Source organism: Mercenaria mercenaria, chromosome 16 (assembly GCF_021730395.1).
Source record: "Mercenaria mercenaria strain notata chromosome 16, MADL_Memer_1, whole genome shotgun sequence".
NCBI classification, from domain to species: domain Eukaryota; kingdom Metazoa; phylum Mollusca; class Bivalvia; order Venerida; family Veneridae; genus Mercenaria; species Mercenaria mercenaria.
In genome coordinates, this window is record NC_069376.1 from 4,777,710 (window position 1) to 4,805,658 (window position 27,949).

Here is a 27,949-nt window from a genome sequence, read left to right on the forward strand (position 1 = left end):
TATCTAAGTCTTGACTTCATGAATATTCCGAATACTTCCGTAAGTTAAATTTCGATGTCCGAACCTAAATAGCGATATAACTAAAAATATGCATTTCCTATTGACATTTTGTCCGATATGCAGATATCTAAGAAGACAAAACGTTGCCTCTCTGAGGCTGTGGGCTCGAGGCGGACGAAATGCGTCATTGATTGAATTTTCTGGTTCTACATTTAAAGTACTGCACTAGTAACTATCAATATTATATCTACATGTCATTAAAACAGTTTGGAAAATGTCAACTAAAATCTTTAAAACATCTTAGCCAGAAAGACAAATTACTTGTTTGTCACCAGCGTTTCCAGATAATAACAGGAAATCCAGTTCAAGTTGACAGTAGTTGAAAGAATAACAATGAAATGTATATTACAATATATGAAGTAAAAACAAACGTAAAAATTGTTACAAATTAAAATATTATGAGATGAAAAGCAATACCGTTACAATAACATTACATTGACTTTAACAAGAAATGGATGAATTCGAAGCATCGCAATACAGAGAACTTGCATCTACGCCATTGCGTTATCAGTAAATGTGTCAACAGTTACGCACAACAAAGATAACAAGTATGCGTAAATTCTTTGAACCGTGACGGATTCAATTAGATAAAATTAAATCCCGCATTAGTGAAACTTGGTGCTGGTCGACATGTGACTAGTAATGTCACCTGCAGGAAAAAACATTACACTCATCAAGGCATATAATTATGCTTTTATTTAAACATCAGATACTATATCATAAATTTGTATTAGAAATAGGTATAAGCTCTGCAATGTTCTCACAAATGGGTGCCTATGCTTTCAAAAAAGTTGAAAGTCATCGGTATAAATGTACTTTGATGCCACTTACCGTATGACTCCTTTGTTTTCACGGAGTTATTTTTGAACGTTTCAACCTGAAAAGCGCACGTGCGAAGGTTGTGTATCAAATATTTCAGTGTCGGTTTGCATCGCCATACTCACCTCAGCCCGCGTTAAGGTAAATGCTCATATTTACGATTTAAACAACTTCAGGTTAGTATGGAGATGCTTACCTCTGCTTAGGTCGTTATCTATTACAAAATTTATTGATATGGTGTTTAGTGACGAGGCACATCTGATATGAAAAAAAATATTCCTATCAACATTACAGCCATTTATAACATACAATGTATCAAAGCATTCATAATACTCCATATGAGCACAAGTACGTGAGTTACATGAGATTAATTAACACATATACTTTAAAATCTATATAAATTGCCTTACTTATAGCATATATACATGTAAATAGAAATGAAAGTCATAAGTAAGCCCCCAAATGCACCCACACATATACGAAGCACCGGGACAACTGTTTTGAAATTGTAACAACCACACACTGAAACGCACACAAAATCATAACCCAACATCGGCATTATCGAAAACAAACGCGTGTAAACAAGGATAACATACTGAAGGCCACGCATACGCACGATCCTAATCCCTGGCTATCAGCATTTTCCGTGTTAACAAGGAAAGCATGCTAAAGGCAAGCATACGCACGATTCTAATCCCTGACCATCAACGTGTAAACAAAGATAACATATTAAAAGGCACGCATACGCACGATCCTAATTCCTAGCTATCAACATTTTCCGTGTGAACAAGGAAAGCATGCTAAAGGTCAAGCACACGCACGATTCTAATCCCTAATCATCAACGTGTAAACAAAGATAACATACTGAAAGGCACGCATATGCATGATCCTAATCCTTGACTATCAACGTGTAAACAAAGATAACATACTAAAAGGCACGCATACGCACGATCAAAATCTCTGGCTATCAACATATAAAATACGACAACATACTGAAAGACACGCATACGCACGATCCTAATTCCTAGCTATCAACGTGTCAACATGGATAACATACATGTATTGAAAGGCACGCACACGCACGATCCTAATTTTTAGCTATCAACGTGTAAACAAGGATAACATTCTGAAGGTCAAGCATACGCACGATTCCTGGCTATCAACATTTTCCAGCAGCACGAGGCCATTGCCGTGGACACCTGATACGAAACCCTGCTCCATACATAAACAAGGCAGGGGACTATCACATCCGTTGGATTTCAGCCTCAACTCAACACAATGTCATATGAAAACCTTTTGAAACAAGTTACACAGCTATTACTTATTATATAAACTCTCCCTTTAGATATCCATCAGATATCCTTTTTAATAAGTAGTTGTTCTAAATCTAATTAATAATATAAAGAGATTTACATACAGGCAGTTCCAAAAGGCAGTGTGTATGTACTGATACTTTCAAGGTGTCCGTTCTTCATTACCTACTGTGAAGTGCACTTATGCATATACTTAGGACATGTCCAGTTTTGGAGTTTTTGCAAACAGAAATAATTGTTAAACTTTCACACAGGTCATAGCAACACTCAAAATATCATTTTCAGTATTTTTATACAAAGGTTTTACAATATTATCCCTTATTTTGAACCATAAAACAAATTAAAAAAGTAAAGAGCGTAATTGTTGATATATCGTATTGGCATTTTAAACCAAACTAACTTATCTCTAAAATCTTCACTGATGATCTGTAAAGCCTTCTGAAATACAATATTGAGTATTGAGGTACCTGTGATGCCGTGGAAAAATTATAAAGAACATAATTATCTCTCAGTAAATTGGTTTTCAAGTACAAAAGGCACATTAAAGATTTGATTTCAAATTGTCGTAATCATTTGATTTATGTCGGATTTACAATCTGACTAAAGTACTTGATCTTCTAAACGAAGATCTGAGAACGACCCATTCACATTCGTCTTCTGTATATTTTGGATTTCCATTATTGCCATTTTTATGTTATCCAATCAGACGACTTGTTCGATTGTCAAAGAGTAAGAAAAATATGCAATTATTCGAGGACTCGAACCCGGGACCTCTCGCTTACAAGGCAAGTGGCCTACCGACTGAGCTAACCGGCTATCTGATACATTACGACATAAGAATTGTAAATATCAAAAGTCAATGCTAGAGGTAGATTTGCAAGATGTTGTAAGCTAGGCTCTGATTGGCTAGTGAAAGTGCCGTCAGAACGAGGCAATGAATAGGTCGTTTTCAGATCCTATGCGTAGCGTAATAGGAGATGTACTTTAGTCAGATTGGTCGGGTTTATTTTTCTACAACCTTGCACTAACAATAAGATATCCGAAAATAGCATAATATTACGTCTATGAAGTTAAATGTCCTAATCAAATGCTTGAAAATGTAAATTTACTCTTTTTTTTAACTACTCTTCTATCTATTTTTTTATCAGATCTAAATGTTTGATATTTGGGCCTACATATCTTACTTGGCGGGATGAATACAAATGCTGCGTGGTTCAATAACTGTAATTTTACCGTTTAACTGATAATATTTTGGGGTGGCCGTATTTTATTATTTGCTGTTTTTAGGCAAGAAAAAAATTTAGCTGCAGTTAAAATTGCGTTATTTGTTTACTTTTTAAAATCATCTGATTTAACGCATCTTTGGTATTAACTGCTCATCCCCAATACTTTATTTAGATCGCTCAAGTTGAATTCAACAAAGTCAAGGAAATTTATGTTTAATATATACACGCCTTTCTTATGTACGTTACTGTGTACGTTTTGTCGTATAATAATTTTGACCATTAATGAGCAATGAATTATATATTCTCCAGATGTATTTTTCTTTAAGGGTGGCAAGCGCAAATCAAGGTCATACGTTCAAGTCTAATGATATATTGATGTTCGTGCCGGTCGTAACTGTGATATCCATAGCGCAATTCATTATTTAGCTGAAACAATTGCCTCAATTTGATTGGCTGTCGCGCATATATCCCATATTCCTCTGTCCCATTTAAGCTAATGTCCAGGTTATGGGTATAATGTCATTCTTAAGCTTGTCCTGGCCGTAACTTTAACATGAACGGAGCAATGAGTTTTTAGCAGCAATGTCACCCTAAATGACACGAAGTGTCGCTCGTAACAATAGACCGTTGTCCAAGGGCAAGGTCAGATTCAGTGATGACAGGTCACCCTGGAGCCAGTCCATCTCAAACCTTTTGTAATATTTATTGTTTCGACTCAATGAAATGGAATGTCAAGAGCACACTTAAGCGATAAAATGTCAAAGTTAAAAGTAGATTTCCTCGGACAAAATACAGCCAAATCCGTACATCGCAAAATAAGTCCGCCAAAAATAGAAATTGTAGTAGAAAGATATGCAGGCGGGTAGGTTGCTTCCAAGTCTTTATCTTGTTATTGGCTATGTCCAAGGTCGCTTTAGAATTGCATGACAATAGTTTTAGTTATCTAATATTCACTTTTAAACAGATACAGCTGATCATTCTCCGCCAATAACATTGCCACTTTCCTTTAAAGGATTAGTCTCTGTGTAAAATAAGTTTTCCCAAACAAAGATAAACACTTCAGACTGAAATCTGAGTAAAGATAATTCATATGACTACCGTCTAGAAGTTATCGTTTGTCGATTGCAATTTATTTTGTATATAGAGATGGAGGAAGTAATGAACTCCGGAGGTGTAAGAATTATTGTGATCTCTGTGCTTTATCAATTAGAAATACATATACACCATACAAGTACGTTATGACAAAAGAATCAGATCGGTATGCCTGTGTTTTGTATCGTTATATATTTTGGTTTGTATATTTTTTTGGCCGGTTTGATATCAGGCTTTGTTTCCGTGCCATTACATGTAATTTTGGTCGTCGTTTAGACAACAGAAAGAAACAGGTAAACTTAGGCAACTGATTATCAATTTGGAACTGACTTCTTTATCTGAAATGTTCAGACACACAATATTTTACATGTATGCTTTATTTTTCGTTTTCTTTTATAGTGTTAACGTTACACATAAGGAAAACATTTCAGGTAATAATTCAGACACGTATGAATTCATCACACTTCTTGAACTTATAGCTGTCCAGCTGGCTTACGGATGTTCGGTGGTTCTACCCAGATGCCCGCTCGTGATGAAATAATGCACGGAGGGGCACCTGAGGTCTTCCTCCGCCATCAAAGCTGGAAGGTCGCCATATGACCTGAATTGTGCCGGTGCGACGTTAAATCCAAATAAAATTTCGAACTTACAGCGTACATTCCTCCTGAAACATTTAAGCAGTTATTGCTACAAGTGCTGGATAAAATTGTGTGATAACTATTATATTCATTTAAACGTTTATCGAAACTTTTGATTCTCTCATTTTATCAGTATTTTCTACATCTCTTGCTCAATCAATAATACTGAAATTTTTATATGCACCTTTTTATAGAAAACAACCATGAGCTGAATTATATTATACCGTGAAGGTAGTTAAGGGTGCTCTTCATTTTATTTCTTGTATCCGTTTTTTGTATCAGGCTGTCAGACAATTTCGTTACAGGCAAACCTTACATGTATATGAGACTTTTACTTTATCTAACAACACCTCCGATTTCGAATTTCCACACCGATTAGAAAATCTGTTGTTTTTTTATTGTCTAAACATTTCTTTAAGACTCTACACTTATCCATATTTACCAAATTTAAAAACTCTACGGTAGCTCAGCGGGAGCATGTCAAATATATATTGCCCACCAGAACGTTAGATTCCGACTCTGATGCACAAGGGTACTACATTCTTAGAATATTTTGGATATACAGTCGAATACCGTTACCTCGATATTCAAGGGACTGTAAAAATTGCATCGACGTATCCGAAGTTCGACGTAACGATATCGACTATCTTTGACTTGTTTATACTTGTGTGGACGTCTATATTGTGATTATATCCAATGCTTTTTTTCAGAGGGTTTGAAAGGGGAAAGAAATAATATAAAAAGTAAATACGATTTTGAAAATTTATTCACAAATTTTACAAATAAAACATCTTAATTAAATACATAGATACAACTTTATAATTTTTAAAAATTTACATTTAAGCATTAGCATTTTTATTCCTTCCCTAAACGTGTCATTTTGACTGTGCTTAAATAACGAAAATTTGCCAGTTAAATACACACATTTTTACTCAATCCTAAATGGCAGATTTTTACTCCGTCAAACTGAAAATATTGCATCAAAATTAGTTGTTATATTTGAAAACAGCTTTCCTGCTTGCACGATGTTTTATAACACTAATTATTGGGAATTAAATGCAAATTTCCTGACATTTAAATTGGATTAAAGATTAAACAACAAACAAAACAAACACACTAACTAACTGGAATATGATTAATACATCAACGGGCAACAATAGGTTGATTTTCACACCTTACAAATAACATGGATATTTTTTACAAGCTGTTATATCGACGAAACCAGGTGTAAAAACAGTACAGGTAAGTTGATGGGACAGAAAAATCTCATCGAGCTAAACGAAATATCGAGCTAATCATATCGAGGTAATGATAAATAATTACATTAAGATAAATAGGGAAAAATCGGGACCGACTCAAACACATCGTGCTAACCGGAGTTTCGAGCTAACCGATATCGAGGTAACGATATTCAACTGTATATTAGTACATTTTACTGCAAAATATGAAATAACTTTTTATCAAAGAATGCATATCAAGTAACGTCATAATTCGAAAGTCTAGTGATAAGTGTAAATGGGTGGTGAAACTTGAATGAATTTGTGTAATTTATTTTATTAGTATAAATTCCTGCCATTCTTTTGAATCAAGAATCAAATTTCAGTTTTTGCTTAGACGGTCATAAGGCGTTAGCAAAAAGTTCTTAAACCTTGAATTCGAGATTTGGATGTATTTGTTACGATATTCTTTTCCCTTTACGAAATACTGTCAAAGCAACTGATTTGCTCACCGCTAGGCAATAGAGTTCTGAATGACTGTATATTTTCTCATCCGGTAACGCTTTAAATTGATATTCAAAATTGGTTTAGTTGTAACAATTCTTATTAGATAAATTTGAACCGTGTTCGGCTGACAACCATATTTTTGTTTGTTTGTTTTGGATTTCTGTTATGTAACGGCAGCCAGTTAATCGAAAGAGTTCTCTGCAAGTGACTGCCAACTTCCTCACATAAATCAGAGGTTGATCAAGATGAATGATTTCAGACACAATATCTTTAACCAAATAGTCCCGGAGAACATTCGCCCCGCACGTGGATCGAGCTCACGATCCAACGCTCTCCAACGATCTCCCTACTGACCTAAGCGGACGAGCTTACCATATTTAGTCGATGTTTTCGTACCGTTTCAATATTTTATCAGCCTGGACTTGCAGCAGAAAGGCACTCGTTTCCTGATAGCCATTTCATTAGCAGGAAGGGCTAGAGACTTGGAATCGGTCTTTTCTAACTAAATCAGAGATGAAATAGTGATGAACAGTTTGTGTAATTTTCTGAAAGATTTATTTTTCAACTGCCTAGGAAGGACATTTACTTGCAGGCTCGAATCTATGGATTCCGGCATTCAAACGATTATACATATCACATGAATCGGGCTCATATTTTAGTACATTGGTTTTATTTTGAACACATTTCAATGTATACAGGAATGTATCAGTCTGGTCATATATTTTCTATCTAGGTACGAAACTCGTGCTTATGCTGTAAAGGATCTGCTTACCTCAACATTTACAATTATGTTAGATAATAAGCATAATATATTACTACTAATTGTCGCGTTGACAAAGAAATGTATAACGTTAAACTTTATACAGATACAACCATGGCGTTATAAGATCATTATGTTTGTTAGTATATTGCAATTTAACACGGTATTTCATTACATTATATAAAGATTTAAATGACATTTACGACAAAGCCTGAAGACTCAAATAAATTTCCATGATATCGCTATTCGGATCAGAAAACTGATGACATACGTATAAGGAGCGTATTGGTTATTATTGACACTGATATTTTTCCTTTACGCTTTAGTCTTCATACTATAGATATTTTGAAGGTATTGACATTTTATTTATGGTGGATGATATAAGACATCAAGCCGAGTCAACAACGAATTGAATTTGTCTTGGACCCCAAGGCCAACTCTGCGCATACTAAAGGCCATTTTCATGTCAGATGTAAGCTTTATTGGTGCTTCATTGCAAAGAGGAATGTCTACGGATGATTTTAAGCTAAAAGTTAAAACGAAGCTGTCTTGTAAAATGAAAGTGAAAGTAGGTATTTCCTGATTTCTTACCTACGCAATATTAGCCTTTTCATCATGTATCTCAGTCACGTGACCATGGTTTCACTGCATTATATTCAACCCAATATTTTTGGTATCTTTTGATTGCCTAAATTCAGACCTCCAAGACTAGAGTAGTCTCGCAGGTGGGAAAGGCTAGAAATGTTGATAAAGACTTTAGATTTAAATAAGACTTTTCGGATATTATTTTGTTAAAAAAATGAATACAAATAAGGGGGTTGTGCCTTTAATGCATTAGTAAGTTGATTTCTAACATCACTGATCAAGTTTACGGCATAAAAATTGCAGTCTTGCAACTTTTTGTTCAAATGTTGAAAAAAAAAAGATATTTTCCAAGGCCATAAAAACATTTAAGGTGGGACAAAAAATTTAGGGTAGGTCGAAATACCGGAAACAAACATTATTTTTACACCTTTTTGAAACCATTCTTCCTACGTAAGAGCGTAGCAGAAAATAAAGAGGAAAGAATTTCATCATGAAAAATCCCATATGCCTGAGGAGGGAATTCACACCCCGGCCGCTCGGGTGGAAGATCAATGCTCTAACCACTAAGCGAAAGAGTCGACCCCCTGACGCAGTTGACAGAGATTGGTTTTAATCTTCAAAAAAGTCATCATATATGATGACGTGAATGCCATATTGACAAAGAAATTGCCATTTTAGGCACAAGATAAAGTTAGTACGAGTAAGAGTCGACTGAGTCAAATCCCAGAGACCTTTGGAACCTTGATTTCCGTGATCTTGCATGTAGAACCCGTGACCAATATTCGAAATATTGCAATAACTTTTGACATTAAGATTGAATAAGAAATCAGCAAAATAAATATGAATAAAGTATTTTAAAATGTTTCAAATTCTATGTGAACTCGACTTTTCAATTATCCTCAGTATTGGATAGTGCAGTTAGAAACTAAAGCAAGACCACCTTCGCATCATGACTTTAAAAGGCAACAAACTGTTCATACTGCTTAATATATCATCTTACGTAGAAATAGAGACTATCATGTTAATGCAATTGCAAAAAAAAATGTACTCTCCAGTGGTTTGATTAATATTCAGTTTCAATTTTCGTGTATTTTGTAACTCTCAGATATCAGGTGTACTTCAAACAATTCTCATGAGTCCTTCTTGTTTAATCTGACGAAGTCAGTGTAGAATGTCATCTTGATATTCATTGTATTGTTCTATTTTATAGATTCAATGTTTGAGAATATGACGAAATATCTCACTGTTACTGATTTAAATGACGATATCAGAGTCTACACCCGCAATAATGTGGTCTAATATTCATTCTTTCATGTCTATAAGTACTATTTTAACTGCAGAATTTGAAGTAATTAGTTTCGACGAATCATTGATCATGCTCACCTTTAGTTATAGAATCAATAATACCTTTCACCCATATATGAATATCTGCCATAGGTAAAATTAACAAACTATTTGCAAGCTCTAGCCTTAACAAGCTATTAAAGAACAATTACTGAAGACAATGTTCACAGCTGTTTTTTTCTTTTTTTTCTTTTTTTTTCTTTTTAAAATTATGATTGCACATGGCAAATACGTCGATTGTAAAAAAATGAATACCTTCCCAGGAGACAAATCAGGTGTAATTACGCTAGGGTCAGTTATTTCTTACAATTGTTATTTGGAGGTTATCAATTTCTGATATAATGATCAAAATCACCGACATTTGAGACCACGCGGCGCGACGTGTGTGAATTTCTATTGTTTAACTATAATAAACAGTTTTGATAACTCGTGAGGAACGATCTTCTGTAGTAATTAAATATCTGTTGTATTGTTCAATGCTTTGGTTTGCTATTACTAAAATGTCTACATTTCAAAAAATAATGAATTCATTTATCGGTTTTAACGGTACAAAAAAAGTTATATATTAATATAATGTTTGCAATGATCAAAACATGAATCGATATTGACAGATTTAGTACATAAAAACAGATGTTTTGCTGTTTTGCCAATATCTTTAAGTCTTTATTTGAATGCATTTTTAAAAGCTACATTTTATATCATATTGTTTTTTTTTTTCATGAATGGAGACTAAAGTACTGATATTATCTTATGAATATGAAATTACAAAAATAGCATACAAAAACTGTTATCCGTGACATAGAACGATTTTAAAAATTGTGTACTGTATCAATAATTAGCTCTTTTCACTAAAACTGGTGTTTTTTCCATATAGATAATATCAGTGTTGTACTAAATCAAACTGGTATTAAATCTTGTATCACTGCGTAATTTCACTAACTGTATAAGTTTGATCAGTACATGTATGACAACAAATTCACCAACGCACATTTTAATAACACTACCCCTTTACACGCTTGAGTCTTAATCACGTTTCAGACAGGAAATCATGTAAAAAATGATAATAATGTTATACCTTTACGGGTATTAAAAAAATGTTTTCGTTGACATAAGGAAATGAAATTTATTTTAAGATATTTGACATAACAGGGAATATTATTTTAAATATTTTTTTCTTCAAAATCTGGCTTATGTGTTACCGTAAGTTTTTATCAGTGTGCTATATATCAAAGCTTTAGAACTCGAACATGGAATGATCGCCTGTGACAAAAAATGTTTTGTATTGTAATAAATTTCGTTAAAAAGCCATGATTCATTACGCAAGTAAAACAGTATTCCTGTCAGGCACTTGTAGCATTTCTATAACATCAACTAAGCAGCCCCATCAGTTAAAAATCAAACACATGAATTCCAATGCAATTAAAATATTTTAATTTCGTATCTGAAGGAAACATATTTCAATAAATCATTTAGGTACGTGTATGATGGTCAGTTGAAGGCATGATCAGAAAAAGTGGCTTTTTGTAATAATGGAAGTTTCATTCAATATGTTAACATGGAAAATACCAAGTTCCAGCTTGATAAAATAGTTGTTCGATGTTTCATGGCATTTTCAGACAGTCATGCCACTGCGTCAATTTTCCTCAAAAAAAGTGTCGCGAAATAACTTTTAACCATATCTTCTAGTTGGAGCTTATGTTTACCTTATTCTTTCTGCAAACATATCACATGTAAACACAGTTACATTTGCATACTGTCTACTTTGATAGCTATAAATGGGTAATACTTAAGCTCTGAATATGCATTTATACGATTAGAAACAGAATATAAACTAGACATAATTTACACGTACAGTGTATTTAGTTGTTTATCAAGCCTGTCGCTACAGGATACGTCTATAGAAATTATATATTGCGCAATTCATTTTACATATTTTAATACTAGCATTCAATTTACAATAATTGTGTAAATAAGGCGAACCTATTTACAGTTAAAATGATCCTTAATCAACAAAAAGGAAATAGACAGTACATTTACTTTTTGGGGTTTAATGCCGTTTTCCAACTATATTTCAGTTATGTAACTGTGGGCAGTTAACTTAATCAGTGTGACTAGATTCTGTACCAGAACAAACCTGTTCTCCACAAGCAACTGCCAACTTCTCCACATGAATTATCGGAGGTGGAGGACGAATATTTTGAGACACAATGTCTTTTATCAAATCGACACGGAGAACATACGCCCCGCCCGGGGATCGAACTCGCGACCCCGCGATCTGTAGACCAACGCTCTCCCTACTGAGCTATGTGCATAGGCACATAGACAGTTCAGTCACACAATCACACTGAAACCTAACTAATGGGGTTAGCCATAGTATACACTTGGAATGAAATACTTAACTAATTAATTAATTTCAACAATAATTACCTAGTAAGTTGTATTTCTCTATTCCTTTGAATTTGCCTCGAAATGTCCAAATCCATTGTCGATTTGTTCAGTTACTGTTTTCAGATTTTCACGTATTCACAACAAAATTTTCCTCGTTTTAACGCACATTGTAGAAGTTCATTTACTTTCAACACCAGTATTTAAATCATATGAGAAAAATAATGACAATTACAAACACAATTTTAGTGTTCATAATTTTAATTCGTAAATTTAATATCTGTTGAATATTTCTAGCGTCGAAAAGAACGCTTTTTGGCTCTCGATTTAAGCACGCCAATGTTTAAAAACACGGTAAATCAATTCTATTTATATATACTTAAGGCGTATTGATTTTATAAAAAAAGTTCAGTGGCTTGAGCAATTTGTCTCAATCTTATGGGTTTTTTTAAAAGAAAAGAAAATAGTGCTGCGGAAATGTTAAAAATGACAAACTTTCAAGTGTCAAACTTGGTCAGAATGTTTGTCTTAATGATCTCTAAGTCCAGCTTTAATCTGGGTCATTTGGGGTCAAAAACTAGGTCACATGGTCAAATCAAATGAAAAGTTTGTGAACACTCTAAAGGCAACAGTTGTGACTTAATCTAAATGCAACTTTGTTAGAATGTTTGCTAGATTTAATGTTGTTATTTCTGACGAAGAGAAAAAAATCGAAACTAGTAAGAATGTGTTAAAGCATAAAGAATCAATGGTGCTGCCTTCACTATCGTTAATTGCCATACCTGACTTATATTTAATATACAACACTTTTAAAAGTTCTTACTACCAGGTGTCATGCTTTGTAGACTTCCAAAAGACATCTCGGTAGAACAATCAAACAACATAAATATTGTGTATATAATGCTTGTACCCGTATATATTTGCAAGGGGAGGTTTAAGAAGCAGAACATTTGTGTTTTCAATATAAATATGTTGTTACGTATTCGTTATTAGTCAGTTTGAACTGACATTGTACATTCAATAACATCTTATCAAACAATGGTAAACATTTCAGACTGAAAACTGAGTAAAGATAATTCATATTGCAACCGTCCAGGAGTTATCATTTGTCGATTCGTGGACAAAGTCACTTACCAGCCACTGTATTCTAATTCAGAGTAAGGCAGGACAAATGTTACAATTTATTTCATATACAGGAATGGAGGATGTAATGAGCTCCGATGGTGTAAGCATTATTGTGATCTCTGTGCTTTATCAATTAAGAATACTAATATACCATATTAGTACCTTATGACAGAAGAAGCAGATCGGTATGCCTTTTTGTTGTGCGTTATATATCTCGATTTGATGTTTTGCCGACATAGTAATTTATTTTACCAGGCTTTGTTTCTGTGCCATTTCATGTAATTTTGGTTGTCGTGTAGACTGCAGACACAATCAGATCATTTCATGCAACATATTTTCCTTTTAGGATTGTGTTTTCATTTGCAATGAAAGATGCCCGCCCGGTTAGCTCAGTAGGTAGAGCAACGTTGACGTAACGTCAAAAGTTGCAACCCATTAGTGTAACATAAAAACGACGTCAAAATCAAGAAAAATCATTAGTTTACACATAATAAAAACGGGACGTCTAAATGCTATTATTTTATTTCAGGCATATATTTGTTTTATGTTATATTATAAAAAACAATGCATATTTATATTAAAATGTACATTTAAATGTAATAAAAACATTTTAACAGTACAATTTATACATTCTATAACATCTGAATATTAAAGAACATTTTTCTGTCTCGTAAGTTTTTGTGTTTCTTCATAACTGTGAGATTTCACCAACAATGTCAAGTATTGTTATTTCGTGTAAATAAACCGGTAACGAAATAAAGTGTTTGCAATCAATTTCTTTAACAACACACATTATCAAACTTGAATTAGTGCGCTTTTTTTTCATTATCATCTTGTATGACAGAGATCCTGTTTTGGATAGTAAAGACCGCGGCAACAATCTGAAATATACATATCAATTTTATGGTTCTCTTTGAAAATCCACTTTTTTAAACAAATGGCAGATCTATCTATCATTGTAGGTATATTCATTGTATTTTGCCGTTACTGAATAAAAAAGAAGACAGAATAAAACGTATATTGACGTTATTTTCTTTTGACGTTAGTGTTTTCAAAGTGTGACAATTTTTTGAACTTATTCATATCTGTAGATAAAAATATCATCTTTAAAAGCATTTTCAAAATTAGACTATCATTTTACAGAGAAAAGTAAGCGAAATTGATCAAACTTGTTAAAATACAAAAAAAGAAAACAGTATTTTTTGTTATCGCAGTTTACAAAACATGGTTATTTTTTATATGTTTAATAATTGAAAACGTGACAATTTTAAGAACTTGTATTCCTGTAACTGCAAATAAAGAAAATGCTAATTTTTAGCTTAGCGTTGCTTATACAGATACTGTGAAAACAGCGAAGTAAAATAATCTGAAAATAGTTACATTTTATCAGATAATGAATTTTTCTCAGCATTTTATAGCTCAACATGTCTTAATTTTGTATTATTTTAATTGAACATTACAATTTTTAGCTCAACGGCCGCGGAAAACACATCCATCTTGTTTTTTAACGTATTTACAACCGTCAAAATTACTTCACAAACGTTATCACGTTCAGTGACAAAGCATGCAAAATTTCCCGCAATTTCAGTCACGTAAAAAAAGAATAATTTCCCTAAAGGCACTGTTTGTTTTAAAAAAAATGTTACAAATTACATACACTTTTTCGTCAGTTGTTTCACACAATTGTTGTTGTTTTTCCATATAACTGTGATTAAACAATAACTGTTTTAATACTTTACTACACCCTAATTATTGCAGTATATTTTGATACTTTTTTTTCAAGAAAATAGGATGAATAGTCATTAAAAACTTTACATTTATATATATCACTTCAAAGAATTTTAGAATGGGTCGCAACTTTTGACGTTACGTCGTTGATCTACGAATCGCGGGGTCGTGAGTTCGATCCTCGGGCAGGGCGTATGTTCTCCGTGACTATTTGATGGACGACATCGTGTCTGTCAAATCAGTACGTCGCCTTACTCTTAAATAGTCCATCAATTTGTTGTTTCCGTAAAAATTGAGTTTAAAGATTAAGCTGATCATAATTTTTTCCATATAGTCTAAAACGAAATTTTAAACGCTGGTAAAGATGGGTGATAAAATTGTACAAATGGTCTTCACTTTGCCCTTTGAAAAGCGATGTTAAGAAATTAACAAAAATCAGTTAGAGACAGAGCATAAAGGCCAATTATTTTGCAAGAAAAGAATTACTCTTAAAGTGCATTTAAGGAGATAGAGCAAAATAAGGTTAAATGAAATACATGAATCAGATAATAAGACACTTTTATAGTAAAATAGAAAAAAGTAGAAACTTCACAGGTCGCTCAACACGACAAAAACGAAAATGTTGCAGGCTCGGTTTGATTGAGCCTGTTCATGGACGGTAGTGGAAATGCATGCTACCGTCCACGCCCTCTAGCCCCGGGTTGAGCAGAACTCAAAAATTACACATGCTAAAAGTACAAAAAGCTATTTAGAGACATCCGCAGATGTATTCAAACGGCGGTGAACATGGAACCTTCAATAATACACGCGTTGAGGCGTGTAATTCCATGAAGAGCGGCGTTTGGTCCCCAGATAAAATAATGGGTTTGCCCTAAACGAGAAAACAATGGGCAGAACTAAACAAACTGGAATTCAGGAAGGGGATCTGAGGTTATGGAGCTTGCGTATCACAGGAATTGTTAAAAGACAAAATTAAAAAGCAGGCACCATATCCAAGGCGTGATTATACAATACATAAGGTTATGAAAGTGCGAGTATTGGAACCACCCAGGCCGAAATGGTCATGTTGAGAAACTAAACAGTACTAATAACACGACATAAAAGTCGTGCTGAACAATCTGAGAAGATCCAAATATAACAGCCCTGATTGAATGTACGTGGAGACTTTTTACGGCCGCCACACGGCACAAACAACGCTGCTGTGATAATAAAATAGAAAAAAGTAGAAACTTCACAGGTCAACACGACAAAAACTTTCTGCTGTTTGAAATATTTCATTATGGAAATTTCATTTTATTTCTTAAGACTTAACACGATGTGTGTCGTCAAGAACCAGAGTTGTTTTGACATTGTACAGCTACCTAGAGAAATTTCATCCTTGTTTAAGGAATGACAGACGTACCCACGGAAGGACAAAATGATTTCTATATAAACCTTAAGCATTATCTGTTAGGGGTATAATATATGTTATAGTAGCTGGTAGATATACAATTCGAGTGGCTGACAACTTACCGGCGTTTAATACATTTTGGTAACTTTTACTGCATCCGTGAGTGAAGAATGGAATGAAAAGGGGCACAGAAACAGTGAAAAGGGTCCGCTTTGAAATTTTGAAATTAGTCAGCAAAAACTGAAGCGAGCGAAAGCTGATTTTTAAAAATAAACAATAATCTTTTTTATTCATTCGGGAAAAAAATGGAGCGGGAAATCCGTTATCCAAGTAACCACTTTGATGTGGCCTATATCATAATGCTGCCACATTTTTTTAAAATACTATTCCTTTATTTTAAAGAGCATTTCGTCACATCCTAATTTTGTTAGAGTAAATGGAATGTGTTCCTTGTATTTAGAAAACAATCATCATAAGTAAACGTCTTCCTTGATCAATTTTGGTACCATATTTTGTCGCGGTAAGATTACACATACTAGTTTAAACAATGATATTACATAATATTGACTGACATATGCATACAGGTACATTCGTAACTCGATTTGAAACAATTGCATACTGATTACCTTAGCTCCTGTAGGTTTTTCCTCAACATTGATGACCGCACCTGCAGATTTTTCTTCAACATTGATGACCGCTCCTGCTGGTTTATCCTCAACATTAATGACCGCTAGAATTTGTTTGAAAATTAAGGCAATATTCCTAACATGGTCTACCCAAAAGCAGCAACATACCTTTTCACACATTTAATGTACTATACACGAATTTATAAACTGATAATCAACAGCTGATTTCCTTCACAAACGTCCTTAAACCACATACATTAACTATTATTTTTATACATTAACCGTGTGTGTATTCTTTAAGTAAGGACAAACGGACGGGGACGTGTTTGAGAAGGGAGGTGTGATTATATCTATAGCTCTGACATACGAATGTCAGTATGGAAAAAGACATAATAGTTTCAGTTTAACTTAGATTACCATTACTAATTGAAACAATACATTTAAACGTAAATTGCTGTATGAGCGGGCGCATCATTAGAACGGGACTTCCCTATTGTCCCATTTTCCTTACATTTTACAATATTTGTAACGTATTTCAGAATATGCAAGAGCAAAACGTGTTAATGAAGTTGTTTACAATATTAGAAAGAACATATTCTAAATATAATAGGCCTATATAGATATAAGAAAACATAGGACATAGATCCAAGTAATATCCATGTTCAATTAAAATGAAAGCATAACTCGGTGTTTGCATGGATGTAAAAATGATTCTATTAACACAAAAATCTAACAGGATCCGATATATTTCCCTGTTAAACAAAGACTGCAGAAAACGGTGAATTATTATACAACAAATCACTGTTCTGACGTCACAGTTTTTTCGTCAAAGCGCCAAACGTCATAGCGGCGCACTGGAAATAAACCGATTGAAAACGGGCAAATATTTCATGAATGTCATCAAGAATGTACTCAATATTCCTTGGTAACGTGTTAGAATCGTATGGTGGCATATGGTGGCATATTTCTGCATATGATAACCAGATAAGTTTCGCGAAAATGTATCAAATGTTCAAAAAAAAACATTAAAAAATTCGCGAAAACATATAAGCTTTCCTCGAAAACATAAAAGCTTTTCTCGAAAGGAAATGCAAATATTAAGTGGATAAATCTGTGCTAGTGCCCACTTCTGCATAAGAAAACCAGATTAGTTTCGCGAAAATGAACCAAATTTTCATGAAAAACGGTAAAGTTTTCGTGAAAATAAAATATTATATTCGCGAAAACATTTTATTTTCACGAAAACTTTACCGTTTTTCCTGAAAGTTTAGTCCATTTTCGCGAAACCTATATGGTTTCCCTATGCAGTAGTGGGCACTAACGCAATCTTTTTTCCATTCAATGTTTGCAGTTCTTTTCGTGAAAAGCTTTTATGTTTTCGCGAATTTTTTTCTGTTTTTCGTGAAATCTCAATACATTTTCGCGAAACTTATCGTGGCATATTACTGCATACGATAACCAGATAAGTTTCGCGAAAATATATTGAAGTTTCAAGAAAAACATGACAAATTTCGCGAAAACATATAAGCTTTCCGCGAAAACTTAAAGCTTTTCTCAAAAGGAACTGCAAATATAAAGCGGATAAATTTGTGTTAGTGCCCACTTCTGCATAAGAAAATCAGACAAGTTTCGCGAAAATGGACCAAATTTTCATGAAAAACGGTAAAATTTTCGTGAAAATTAAATATTATTTTCGCAAAAACATTTTATTTTCACGAAAACCTTTTTCATGAAAGTTTAGTCCATTTTCGCGAAACGTATCTGGTTTCCCTATGCAACAGTGGGCACTAACGCAATCTTTTTCCATTTAATATTTGCAGTTCTTTTCGTGAAAAGCTTTTATGTTTTCGCGAAAATTTTCTGTTTTTCGTGAAATCTCAATACATTTTCGCGAAACTTATCTGGTTATCGTGTGCAGAAATATGCCACCATAGAATCGAAATAATATATATCTTTTAGTGATTTGCTTTTGAATAAATCATTGTTTGTCGTTTAGATGCGTATTATTATATCATTCGGGCTGCGCCCTCGTGATATGATTCCTTCGCATCTGAACTCCAAACAATGATTTGTTCAACGACAAATCACTGGATGAGATATATTATTTCTTAAACAACATAGAATGATCATGTGAAAATATAAGGCAACAATGAAGAATCAAACAAATAAAGGGCAATGACTTTGTCACATTAAAAATGACTGTTGCAAAAACTCAACTTGGGATTTCAAGTAAGGATCGCATGGTAAAATAGAGAAAAGTGGAAACTTCACAGGTCGCTCAACACGACAAAAATAAAAATGTTGCAGGCTCGGTTTGATTGAGCCTGTTCATGGACGGTAGTGGAAATGCATACTACCGTTTACGCCCTCTGGCCCCGGGTTGAGAAGAACTCAAAAATTACACATGCTAAAAGTACAAAAAGCAATTTAGAGACATCCAAAGATGTATTCAAACGGCGGTGAACATGGAACCTACAATGATACACGTGTTTAAGCGTGTAATTCCATGAAGAGCGGCGTTTGGTCCTCAGATAAAGTAAAGGGTTTGCCCTAAATGAGAAAACAATGGGCAGAACTAAACAAACTGGAATTCAGGAAGGGGATCTGAGGTTATGGAGCCTGGGTATCACAGGAACTGACAAAAAAACAAAATTAAAAAGCAGTCACTATATCCAAGGGGTGATTATACAATACCCAAGGCTTTGAAAGTGCGAGTATTGGAACCACCCAGGCCGAAATGGTCATGTTGAGAAACTAAACATACCAATAACACGATATAAAAGTCGTGCTGAACGATCTGAGAAGATCGAAATATAGCAATATAGGCAATATAGTAATATAACACTATCTGACTCAGACCCTAGAATGATTAACAATGGGGTTATACTAGGGAGAGATGCGCTTCAGAGTTTTTGTCTGGAACTGGAACCTTTTCTGTATCGTGCACAACTTCCTCTCTTAAATTGCTGACAACGCCTTGGAAAAGTCGCCAATATGGGTTACCGGTACCGCCGGTGAATATAAATAAACTTACATACAAACCAACATGTAAAGATCATGAAGTCATTTAAATTCCCGCTTTATACATTACTGTAACTTCTATTCAACAATGTTTTACAAACAATAAAATACGAATTGTTATTGCTTGCTTTAAAGTATTGCAATATGACATTGGGGGTAAGAAAAAAAACTCTCTGTTCATTTTTATAATCTACTTGTTTGACATTGGTAAAGACCAAATGTTAAATCAATATGTTTTCCAAAGGATTAATATATCTATCAGTGAGCTGGCATGTTTCTTTTATTGAGACAAAATTACAGTCTGACTTACATATTATAGATAAATGGTGCGCTGCAAACAATATGGTACTTAATCCTGTAAAAACTACTTCGATGCTGATAGGTTTCCAGTATAAAATAAGACATTCTGCCTCTCTGAATCTAACAGTGAATAACTGTCGTATAAATTTTGTCACAAATAAAAAAGTTTTAGGTGTACATATCGATCAGCATTTAAAGAGGGATGTTCACATAGAAAATGTCTGCAACAAATTATCTAACAAATTTACACTTCTGCGAAAATTTTAAACTAGAAATCAAACAAATGTTTTATAATGGCTACACCATTCCGGTTATTGACTACGGTGCGATAATTTGGTGTAATGCTCCCAAAACATTCTTTTCAAGAGTATCGGTGTTTCAGAAAAGTATTGCTAGACGGATATTAGCAAAACCTTTATTATCTTCTTCTGTTGCTATGTTCAAAGAACTGAAATGGCTTTCTGTTGAAAACAGACATAAAATATAGCTGTAATGACGTTTAAAGCTCTATATGGTTCAACCCCGGAATATATTACTCAGTTGATAACTGTTTCCGACAACAAAATTATTAATTATACAACCTAAGATCTAATTCCAAAGGTTTAATTACTCATTTCAGACTCAATTCAGATTATATGAAACAATCTTTCAAATTTTTATCAATGAAAGTGTGGAATTCTATACCAGTTATTATCTGAAATGCAGTGAATGTGAACTCTTTCAAATACAGTTACAAAAAATTTTTATTTGATGAAGTCTGCACTGCATAATCATAATGCTGCAGGTGCTCAGATCAAATGTGTTTTTACTTTCTTTTTATATTGTATTGTTTTAATATGCATTTTTAAAAAAAAATACTTTGTACTTTGTTGAAGGCCTCATTGTAAATATATGATTTCATTTGTATCTGCTTATGTGATTGCATAATGAGTTTACCTTCGTAAAATAAAGATATTATTATTATTATTATTATTATTATTATTTCTGATGGAGAGGTTGCTATAGACGGTTACTGCATTGTTCGGAATGACAGGAACCGCAGTGGAGGCGGGGTATGCATGTATATCCGAAATGATTATGCATTTAATGTTCGAAACGATGTAGGCCTATGTGAACAGTCTGATGAATTTTTATTCATAGAACTGTTTTTACCGAAAACAAAACCAACTGTTGTTGGAACATGTCATAGGTCTTCTAAGCAAAGTAATTCGAAAATTTTTAGATCATTTTATGGAAATACAGATGAATCTACTTGTTTTAGAATAAACCATGTCTCAGAAAAATTTGTCCATAATAACTAAGCTTAATGCCTTGAAGAGCACTGGTTAAAATGGTATTCCGTCTATAAGATTATTAAAAATAGGGCAGATTCCTTAGGATTCCTATTACTTTCATTGTAAATGTGTCTATTTATTCCGGAATTGTTCCTGACGGCATGAAAACAGCTAGGGTTTGACCTATTAATAAAAGTCTTCCCCTTTTGAAGTAGGTAACTATAGACCTGTAAATATTTTCAGTGTTGTTTCTAAAATTCTGGAGCGTTCTGTATATAATCAGTTTTCTGAATATTTACATAAGAATTCCCTTTTATACCAGTTTCATTCAGGTTTCAGATCTAAATACTCTACCGATACCTGCCTTATACATCTGTTAGACTATATTAAACAGAATAATTCTGAAGGTCAATATACTGGCATGATTTTACTTGATCTTCAAAATGCGTTTGATACCGTCGATCATACTATCCTTTGTAACAAGCTTACGGCTATGGGTGTTCAGTCAATAAATTGGTTTAAATCTTATCTTACTGAACGAACTCAGAAGGTTAATATTAACAAAGTTTCATCCGAATCTGCCGATGTCACTTGTGGAGTCCCCCAAGGAAGTATCCTTGGGCCTTTACTCTTTCTTGTTACCTAAATGACATGCCAATGTGTATAGATTCAGACTACAATCTTATATGCCGATGAAAGTACAATATTGTTTGCCTATAAAGATCCCCACATTATTTCAGAAAAAATAAGCAGAGTTATGGAAAATTGTTCTACATGGTTAATTGCTCCATTATGATAATAGATTGTCCCTACATCGTGGTAAAACGGAGTCTATGTTGTTTGGTTCTCTTAGGAAGCTCAAGAAAATTTCTTTATTTAAAGTTGTGTGTAACGGTCATGTAATACCTTCTCAAAGTATTTTCAAATATCTTGGTTTACGTATCGACATGTTTTTAAATGGGGAGAAAATAGTAGATTCAATAGTTAGTAAGGTCAATGCACGGGTAAAATTTTTATACATACACTGTAGTAATTTCAGTATTCAAACAAAGAAAACGTTGACACTGATAGGGCCTATATGGGCAGATTCCTTAAATTTGTTTCTGGTACTGTTATTAGTCTGCCCACATTTAGGCCTACGGTTGTATTTCTAAAGCATCTGCGCACTTTTACGGATTGAATCTCTAGCTCAAAGATATATCCACCCACTTCTACGGTATAATAAGGAAAAGACCTATCTAGAGTTGACTTAGCAGACGACGGTAACAGATCTAGCGGATAGATCTACCAGATTTGGTAGTGTACCAGATTTGGCAAAATCTTTGGTTATAACAAAGTTAACAATCAGCTGATCTACACTGGAATGAGAGAACAGGCAAATGTAACAAGTATTATTACGATCCATATTCTATTATCGGATAAGAGAGATTTAGCTTTTCTGTTTTCAACACAACTGTGTTGATGCTTATCGGGAGTGAGACTGTGTGACTACAGCGATACGGAACGCCCAGTATTTATACTAACCCAAATATGACGTCATAATTTCAAAATGTCTGACATTCGCTGGCTGCTGCTCTAAGTCAACTTTTAAGCATATTTACATGTAAATAAGGGTATGACAGCAACTAATAATGAATTGTAAAACTATTTACGGATAAGTGCTATCGATTTAACGTAATAATAGAACTTTAATGAAGTTATTTATGAAGCAATCAGCCTTCGATGTTCGTACATAGAACTTTCGTACCCAGTGTCAGGCAAGATAAAAAATTACTACAAGGAACAATTTCAACAAATGTCTGGATACCACAATATGATTGTAACACGTGAATTGAAGTCAGACACTTTACCACCATGCAACAGTATCATCTATTTTCTGTAACCGCCGAACCCCTTTCGGTGACGTAGACGTTGTTCATCAGTATGCCTACTTCTTGTCAATTTGACCCTTCCTGTGGTTTCGATCCCTTAGCATTTTCCAAATAACTCACAAGATGCATCTGACATCAGCCAAGTACCAGTTACGTTCCATACGTCGAAGATTCACCTAAGCGTAAAACGCAAATTTATCGCTCAACATGCGCAAAAAGCAGATAAATCATCAAACAAATGGTTGCCACAGTATATATTCGACCTTAATTTCATCTAAATTCCCGATTATTTGCCATTTAATTGTTGTAGTTTTCATTTAATTTTCGCTAAACTTTCTTCCATACAACCGGACTCTTGCAGGTGTGTATTGATTTTTCAGCCAGTAGTTGCTCCCCTTTCAAAAACCCTGTATTTTACCGTTTAATTCATACTTACTGGTCCGCCATTTTTAATGCAAAATGAGGCGAGCGGCTGACGATTTCGCGGGTTGTTGGGCCATGCAATTGTCCGCGTACCTGCTCTTTTGACTCTAAATTTCTTGATTTTGCTTTGAATCTTATTTAATAATACATTTTGTAATGTTTGTTGCATATAATGCCAGTATTTTTTATTTTTCAACAAACTAATTGGTGTCTTATAGAGGGTCAAACGAAATAAGGCTGCAGTGCCTAAAACTAATTTCTTCATCCAGAAACTAATCATCCAATTGACATGTGTTTTTAAAAAGTTACACTTTCCAGTTTGTACATTGTTATTTTACAATTCTACATACAAGTGGCTTTAGGGTGGAATGAACAAAGTGAACTGTGCGTTAAATACTAATTTTTCACATTAAACAAGACTTTCTACACATATGCATTCAGACGGTCACACATTAAACCGGAAAACAAGGTAAGTGCAGTTAAATATGATAAGCTTTTGTTTAATTTCATACTTGTCGTTATAATTGCAAATTGAAAAATTTAAGAAAAACAGGTACACTCAGTATATTTTTTTCATTTTTCATGTACTTTAACTTATCAATACTAATTCAATGTTTTGCTAAAACACCGATGTATTGTAGATTTAAACATTTTCATTCCTCCTTCCTTCTCTCCAGGATGTACTAAATCTCGATCATAATTTCTCGGGTATCGTAGTCGTTTTCCTGTATCAACATAGTCTTCCTTTAAATACTTTTTCAGTGTTTCATTTACAGAATTTCTTATTTTGTTAAAATCAGTTTTATTAATTCCAGTCCACTCGGAAATTTTGGAAAAGTGTTTTTACGTCGTAACTTTACCAAAATTCAGAAATTACATCGTGAAAAACGTCAACAAACTTATTATTTGGATTGACTGGAATTTACCTGGGAATCGTAAAGATACAAAAAATCATGCCGGTAATTTTCCATTCCACGAGCACGTGCGACCTATCGTAATATCTAATTTACATCGCTTGACGTTACTTTTGTTAATCAACACGTACAAAAAAACGCGCGTAGTGTATTCATTTTTTAATATTATCGCTTCAAGTTTTCAACACCGCTTAAGAAGTAATACAGTTTGAATTCTATAACGATTTTAATAAGATATCGACAGTTATGTAGGGAAAATTCTATAAAAACGGTCGAATTTTCACATAATTATTTGTAAAACTTCAAACAGTGCGATCTTAATTACTTATTTCTTTCTAAAAGTAAATAAAGGATACATACTGCATAATGGCCATAAAATTCAGACTTTTGACCAGAAAGTACAAAGAACAGAATAAAAAAATCTTAAATAATGAAAAAGCGGCAGCAATTTAATAAATGGAGTAAATGGAGTAAAACGCTTTTTGGCAAACAGATTTCTGTTGGTGTACGTGAACTTGTGAACTCGTGAACGTAAATAGAAATGTGGTTTTAAATAAAGCAATACGATGTCATTGCGGATTTAAATGCATCTTTGTACATGTATATTTTTGTAAATTAATTGATTTCTATCATAAACCCTAAAAATACATTTATTTAAGAAATACGGGTGTACATTAGAGAATTTTAGGGCATGGAAATTCATTTACGAATACGCAAATTTCCAGTGCCTTCGCCGATTTTCAATCATGTACAAAACGTAATGCGCAAAAGTATTTTAATTTCATTTTGAAAATTAATTATTTATGATATATATTTTTGAATTCAGTCATAAACCTTTGGTATGTTGATTATTTATGATATATATGATTGAATTATATCAAAAAACCTTCAAAAACACCTTTAATTAAAAAAATACAGGTGTATTCCGGTTATAGAAAGTGTATTCCGGTTTTTACGTGGATTCCGGTTTAATGTGTGACCCCATTCAGAGGGTGCAAATTAACAAGAAAGCTTTTTAGTGATTCAGACCGATGACATGGTTGGTTTTATGTATGCATAATTTATATATTTTATATTTCTTTGTGTTTTAAGCAGTTTATATCTTTGGAGGAATGCCCAAAATATACTTTGACCTAATTTTGACCCTCGCACATGTCTTTGTTAATGCGCATGCGCAGAATGAAGTGTTAAGGGGATCGAAACTACAGCATAACAGGCTATATAGATAATTTTAGTGATAGAGCAGCCCTTTTTTTATGGTTTGGCAGATTCCCTAGAGAGCGTATGTATTCGTCCGGAACCGCTTCTATAACCAAATAAACAGAATTTTATTTCTATGCATAATGCTGCCAAAATCCACTTTTGTTTTTTTGGTAAATGTCATGCATATTGTTCTCTTAATTAATTTTACCGTGCCCTTGCATTTATCTGCGTTTACCAGTCAGGGGTGTAACTGTTTTAAGTTATGTAACCTATTCCAGTTACTTTTTCAAGCATTTTATAACCTGTATTAGTTACAAAAAAGGGATAACCCAGGTAAGTTATTCAAAAAAAGCCATTTTACTGTTCTCACAAAGTGACCTTTAAAGTGTAATTAGTAGCAAACTGTGGTTAATCAAATTCTCTTTTAGTCTGATAATGACCTGATGAGCATAATGGAATGTTAAGAGTTTATATTTTAATGATAAATGTGACAGATTTCATATTAATTTTAGTTTGAATATAAGACCAATGCTAACTCTACCTAAGACATTTGTTTACATCCGGTTTAGAATCTGACAACGCGTAATCGTCTTAGATGTGCAAGAAAATTCATTGAAGACGTTTAATGTGGCTTTAATTTAGTTTTATTGACAGAATTTTACATATTGCATGTATTAATGAAAAAGATCGCGATCCAATGATCTTGACAATGACGAATATCCGTACTCAAACTTTTGGTCAAACTTGTGGATATCTGAGTACTAGGATACCTGTTACAGTCCTAGAATAAACACTTGAAAACTCACTTTCCCATTTTTAGCTCACCTGTCACATAGAGACAAGGTGAGCTTTTGTGATCACCCTTCGTCCGTCCATCAACAAATTCTTGTCTGCACGATATTGGTTTCATTTATGATTATATTTTAACCAAACTTGCACACAACTTGTATCACCATAAGATCATGGTTCCTTTCTTGAACTGGCCAGATCCCATTATGGGTTCCAGAGTAATGGCCCCTGAAAGGGCCAAAATTAGTTATTTTGACCTTGTCTGCACAAAAGCAGCTTTATTTGTGATTTGATTTTTACCAAACTGGAACACAACTTGTATCACCATAAGATCTTGATTCCTTTCTTGAACTGGCCAGATTCCTTTATAGGTTCCAGAGTTATGGCCCCTGAAAGGGCCAGAATTAGCTATTTTGACCTTGTCTGCACAATAGCAGCTTCATTTATGATTTTATTTTAACCAAACTTGCACACAACTTGTATCACCACAAGATCTTGCTTCCTTTCTTCAACTGGCCAGATTCCGTTATTGGTTCCAGAGGTATGGCCCCTTAAAAGTCCAAAATTGGCTATTTTGGCTTTTGCAGCCATATAAAGACTTCATTTATGGTTTTATTTGATACAAACTTCCAAAATATCTTGAACAACAATAAATCTTGGATTCCATGACAAATCAGATCCAATCATAGGTTCCAGAGTTATTTTATATCTGATTACCTCCCCTGATTGTAATCAAAATGGATTTATATCAGTAAGTACTTAATAAGTACTTAGTTGAAATTTCATTATTGTTATTAGTTGGACTGAGACAATCAGGGTATATAACTATGGACTGATTTTATGTCAAATTACCTCCCTTAATTTCAAATTAAAATTGTTATATCTCCATAACTAATGAAGATACTGATCTGAAATTTCATTTATGTCAACAGATTTATTTGGCAGATCCTTCTTTTGTCAACTTACAGTATTTATTTTTTTCATTACTTCCCTTTTATGTTACTATAAATAGCTTATTTTTAGTAACTTTTTTATTATTGGCCATTGAGAAAACACGAGACAAGTTTTCTGTGGTACAACATGGATGGTACCTCCAATTTTTAGGTGTATTTTAACATATCTATACCTTGTAAGATATTTTTTTCTTTTTGGTTACCGTTAAATTTCTTCCTTTTGTTGTTCCAGTCCTTTGGACTTAAATACTTTTTCTGAGGACCTTCTTGTCCTCAAGTGCAATGATAACAGGTGAGCGATATAGGGTCATCATGGCCCTCTTGTTAAATGTTATTTGCTTTCAACATGTTCAACATGTACTATGTTGAAATTATTTAGATATAAA

At 33.6% G+C, this 27,949-nt stretch overlaps 1 protein-coding gene across 2 annotated transcripts in view; it reads right to left on the bottom strand.

Annotated features, from left to right (window-relative positions):
- LOC123540141 (uncharacterized) overlaps window positions 1-12,291 on the bottom strand; it is a 77,905-nt gene extending 65,614 nt beyond the window's left edge. For both annotated transcript variants that reach the window (XM_045324937.2, XM_053526068.1), the window contains exon 1: window positions 11,989-12,291. The gene's annotated coding sequence lies outside the window, so the exon portion shown is untranslated. The remainder of the gene's footprint in view (window positions 1-11,988) is intronic.
- Window positions 12,292-27,949: the final 15,658 nt, after the last annotated feature.